General features: G+C 50.2%; 1 pseudogene; it reads right to left on the bottom strand.

Annotated features, from left to right (window-relative positions):
• Positions 1-2,629: 2,629 nt before the first annotated feature.
• LOC144141414 (uncharacterized) lies at positions 2,630-5,198 on the bottom strand (annotated as a pseudogene).
• Positions 5,199-5,576: the final 378 nt, after the last annotated feature.

Below are 5,576 nucleotides of genomic sequence, written 5' to 3'. Positions count from 1 at the left end.
TACAAACGCATAAAACAGAAGTGGGAATTCTCTAACACAAGCTCCGTTCGCAGCTGTAGTTTTTTGTTAAAGTCATACTTTCACAGCTTGTACAAGCACGTGCAAACTAGTGACTGGGTGGAGCAATTAATCGAAGTGAAGGGCTGGCTTTCGCTAGACATAACTGCAAATCTTTGTGATAGACCTTCGTCCTGCAGCGGCCAAAAACCAGCTAATGGTGATTATGATGATAATTACGCCTCGCTTTCAACACGTGACCAAAAAACATCCCGAAGATTGTTTTGAAGGAAAAAATCAATAACCGTAAATCTTATGTTGAGTGGAAAAATTCGCAGAAAGGAGCAAGTTTGGACTATCGACCTAAATCTCCCGGAAGGTTCTCGTGACTGCCGAAACACTCATATAATTTCTCCCTGTAATATGGCTGGTGGTCCTCGTGACGACAGGAATCTTGTTTCCTACCCAAAATCCTTTAGAGGGGGAATGAAGATAAAATAGAAGTTTTCCTGATTAACAAGGCGCTTTTTTCCCATAACAATGATAATAATTTTCCCAATACTTCAAAAAGTAAACCAGGTACCTAAATCATATGAAGCATTGGTGAATCCCCAGTCACTTGACAAAATTTTGACTACGGTACGACCGAAACTATTTTGTGCTTTTGGTCGCCACAAACTTATGTCTCCACAAAAAACAATACTGAGTGATTGTATTAGGTTTTATTGTTCATTCTTATTGTATCACTTTAATGCTAACGTCCAGTAAGACCCTGTAATTATGCGTTTAGGGAAAACCCATACTACATTTCTCCTGCCAACATTATTTCCAACAGTGTAAAACATGAAAGCTTTTCAGTATTATCTTTATTTTTTTATCCTATGAAGAATTCCTTCAACGTTGCAATGGAGAAAAATCGGTTACCAAAGCACGTTCTTTAAAACTAAAAAACTGTCATTTGTCGGCCTTGCCCTTTTCATGAGTGGAGACTTGTTCAATCACAGCCTGATGCGTGGACAAAAGGAAAAGCGCACAAAAAAACACCACACGCGTTAGGCGGGCCTATTCATTTGCTTTTCTGGTCGTAAGCTGTGTTGTAATAAATACAGACTGATTCAGCTATAGATAGTCACATAGGTTGGGTGATGGTATTGTTTTAGGGATTTCCTTTGTTTCCTTTCGCCAGTGATTTGTGTGTGAGAACGTTACAGCAATTACTGTCTTAACTGCGCCAATTGTGCATTTTTTGGAGACTGGGGAGGATACGCGCTTACTCCGTTTCACAACCTTCATTCGTGTTTCCTTTGGACCTTTCGCACTTTCCTGTATTCGTTCTTGTGAGAGGTGTACAAGACCCATATTTTCTGTTCCTAAATTGTGCTTAATAAGTTTTAATTGTTTTCTGTTTTGTATAACTTGGTTTTAAAGTGAAGCTTTAAGAGCAAGCTCTCAATGACAGCGTCTGTAACGCGAGAACACCAAAGTTAAATAAAAACACTTCCGGTGGCCGGACTCAGACTAGGCTCATTCGCGTTATGAAGCAGGGGTCGATCTGATTACTCCATTTTGACATAGCCCAAGCGGTTTGGAAAATGTAGACGACAACCAAGGAATCCGTGACGGGACAGCTTCGGGTTCAACTATCGTCGTTTGCCGGAAGGATGCATGATTGTGTCTTAGCTCATTCCACTACTAACCCGTAATGGTTTTGCTTTTATATCTATGAAATGTATAAATCTGCCAAATATGCCTTCTTGAAAATGGAGTACGCTGACTGCACGGTTCGTCTTCCTAATTTTTCGTTCATGTTTTAGGCGGTTCTTTCTGGTCACTTTTTTTCGTCGTATTTTCAAGGAAGCGTAACATATAACCAATTTAAGGCGTACCAGTCTTTGCCGAGTACACCAACAACCTGGATCGTGTAACGCCCTGCATTACAACAAAAACGGCAATTTTGCGAAAGTAACACCGTTAATCGTTCCAAAGGCACAAATGAGATACTTTTTCGGAAAGAATCTTGGAAACGAAAAATACTAAAAATGCAAAAAATAAACTTTTCAGGAAAATTATCTGAAAAAATGGCTGCAGCTTAGCTCAGCTAAGTCTGAATATGCAAAGCAAAAGCTTTGCTTAGTATGGTTGAGCGTTGATTTCGCTTGGTTAACGTTTGATTTAGCTGTATTGCCGACCGCGTCTCGTAGCCATTTGGTTTCGTGCAACGCTGACTGAAGAAGGCCGCGCGAAAGCGGCATTTGCGGGGGCCTTGGCTGGGGTGAACACGGCAAACGCGGCGTTAATTTATGGCGAACGCACCGTTTCTCTTCCCCGGGCGCGAGACGAGTTACGCTGCCCGAAACGAACCAGCACCGTATGCATGGGAGGCTGCGCGGGTGGTCGGCTGTCTCGGCTGTGGTGGCGGCGGGGTCCACTGTAGGCGCAGCGGGCCCGGAGAATCACGCGATACGCTTCGAGGGGTGTGTCGCCGGGGGTGGGTGCTCCGTTCAAAACGTCACCTTACGCATACGCCATGAAAACGCTGGACGAAAGTATTAAAGCTTCGCTTTGAGCGAGCGAAGCAACTTTATTAAAAATGCCTGCAGAACGATTAGCCCTCCTGTGTAAGGAAGGCGTCACCGTGACGCGGCCATGACGTCTTCCCGGCTGTTGGCGCCTCTACTCCGGCCGCGGCCTCACTACTCCCTTTGGTCGACTGCGCCTGCCCCTGTTTTGGGGTGGCAGCCTCCCTCCGGTTTCGCTCGGTCGTTGCCTTTCGAGGGCCGCCGAGATCTGCTGGACGGCCTGGGCTTGGACTTCTTGATCGTAGCAACGCATTGCGGCTTCGAGCCGCGGCGGGATCGTTGTCATCGTTGTAGCTTGCTGCGGGTTCTTGGCACAGTCCCAAAGGATGTGAGCCGCAGTGGCTCTCTCCTTTCGGCACACACAACAAAGGTCACTTACATAAACACTCGGACATATGTGCTTCAGCAGAACCGGGGTGAGTAACGACCCTGTCTGTAGTTGTCGATATATTACTGCTTCCTCACGGGTCAAGCCCGGATGAGGTGGTGGCATAGTCCTTCTATCTAGTCGGTACCACTTCACGATTTCATTGTAAGATGTCATCCTGTCCTTGGTTTCCTACCACCACGTCGGGTCGACCGCAGTAGCAGCGGCACGGTTGGTTAGTCCTCGCGCCGCCGCGTTCGCCGTCTCGTTGTGGTTTGCGTTGCCGCGATCCGAGACATCACTGCCCATGTGCGCCGGAAACCACTTAATCACAACACACCTACTTTCACTCGCGAGATCGACCGCACGCAACACACGTGCGGCTTCACCACACACTCTTCCTCTGGCGTAGTTTTTCACTGCCGTCCTAGAATCACAGAGCACAGTCGTGCACGCAGGGTCGGCGATGGCTAGGGCAATGGCCACTTCCTCTGCTCGATGCGCCGCTCGAGTCCGCACACTCGCCGCCGTCCGTGTAGCACCTGTCGCTGCCCCTACAACTGCTGCGGCGAATGCTCTTCTGCCGTATGGATACTCTGCCGCATCCACAAACACAGCACCCCTGTCTTTGGCATGGAGATCGATGAGCGCCTTGGCCCTCGCCGCCCGCCGCTCCTTGTTGAACTCGGGGTTCATATTTCTTGGCACAGGACATACCCGCAACCGTCTGCTAATTGCTTCTGGTACATGCACGTCTGTATTCTCGGGTCCGCCTTCCTTTGGCTCCTGGCCTAGGTCACGCAGCACTTGTCTACCCGTTCTTGTTTCCGATAGCCGCACGAGCTGGGCGGTCCTCTGCGCCTCAGCGATTTCTTCCAACGTGTTATGCACTCCCAGGGCCAGAAACTTTTCGGTGCTTGTGCAGTCTAGAAGTCCGAGTGCTGCCTTGTACGCTTTGCGTATGAGCGCGTTGATCTTCGTACGCTCGCATTGCCTCCAGTTGTGGAAAGCAGCAACGTACGTAATGTGGCTTATAGCGAAGGATTGCACTAGCCGGGTGAGGCTTTCTTCCTTCATGCCTGCTTTTCTGTTTGACACCCTCTTTATGAGGCGAATTGCCGTGGTGACTTTGGCCGCGATACGGTTCACCGTCTCGCCGTTCACTCGTTTCCGCTCAATCAGCATACCCAGCACTCGGATCTTCGCTACCTCCGGGATCGTGTGACAGCCGTTCGTCCTGATCTTGATTTTCTCTTGCTCTCTCGCAGGATCGTTGCCTTTCGCCTTCCTAGCTGCCCCTTTCGGTGGAATCACCAGCAGCTCGGACTTGCTTGGAGAGCAGACGAGCCCGGACCCTCCCAGCTGCTCCCCGATAGCATCAACCGCCTCTTGCAATGCATCCTCGATGTGTCCGTCGCTTCCACCTGGGACCCATAGCGTTATGTCATGGGCATAGATGGTGTGTCGGACCCCCGCGATTCGCGAGAGCCGCTCGGCCACCCCAATCATTACAAGGTTGAAAAGTAATGGCGAGATGACCGAGCCCTGGGGGGTCCCGACACTGCCGAGCTTCTTCTCTTTGAGCCGCAGGTCCCCGGCGTTGATCTCGGTGGTCCGCCCCGTCAAGAAATCCTTGATGTACGCATAGGTTCTGTTGCCCATGTTTAGCCGCGACACCTGGGCCAGGATTGCAGAGTGCCTCACTTTGTCGAAAGCACTCTGCAGGTCTAAACCCAAGATCGCTCTGTTGTCTTGCGTGTTGGTAGTGTCATCTAGGATTTCATTTTTTAGTTGTATCATGGCGTCCTGAGTTCCGAGCTTGTTTCAGAAACCGATGACGGTGTTTGGATAGAGCCCCGAATCTTCCAGGTACCTCTGCCACCTGTTCATGAGAACATGCTCCAACGCTTTGCCCACACAGGATGTAAGCGAGATCGGCCGGAGGTTCTCAATGTTGGGTGGCTTGCCCGGTTTGGGAATCAAGATGGTCTTGGCAGCTTTCCATTGCCGGGGCAGTGACCCGGCTCGCCAGCATTTGTTGAAGTATGCCGTGAGGTTCTCGATGACCGCTTCATTAAGATTTTTCAGCGCTCTATTTGTAACCCGGTCGGGACCAGCGGCGGATTTGCTGTTGAGATCGTGCAGAGCAACCCTCACTTCCCATACTTCAATGTCTCGATCTAGCCACTCGTTTGCTTCGCCTTGGTAGTGTGGGTGCGTCTCTGTGGGAGTGACCGGCAGGTACTTATCGTCAAGGCGTTTCTTCACCCCATCTTCCCCGTGCTCGGTCAGTGCCCTGTGGACGATCTTGGCGACGTTGTTGTGCTGGTGCGTCTTGGTCGAGGTCTCATCCAAAAGATGTCTCAGCATACTCCACGTCTTGCCGCAGTGCATATGGCCGTCCGCCGCGTTACAAGCCTCATTCCACTGCTGAGTGCAAAGCACTCTGCTGTGGGACTCGATCTCTCCGTTGAGTTCGGCGACCTTCTTGCGTAGCTTTCTGTTTGTCCGCTGCGTCTTCCATCTCGTCAGGATGGACTGCTTGGCTGCGATGAGGTGAGCCAGGCGGCTGTCGACCCTTTCGATACGCTCGTCCGTCTCGACTTCCTTGGTGGCCTCTTCTGCCTTCTTTA

Source organism: Haemaphysalis longicornis, unplaced genomic scaffold, assembly GCF_048455015.1.
Source record: "Haemaphysalis longicornis isolate Haplotype H1 unplaced genomic scaffold, Haemaphysalis longicornis Haplotype H1 scaffold_6, whole genome shotgun sequence".
NCBI classification, from domain to species: Eukaryota; Metazoa; Arthropoda; class Arachnida; order Ixodida; family Ixodidae; genus Haemaphysalis; species Haemaphysalis longicornis.
This window is presented reverse-complemented; position numbering and strand designations above follow the sequence as displayed.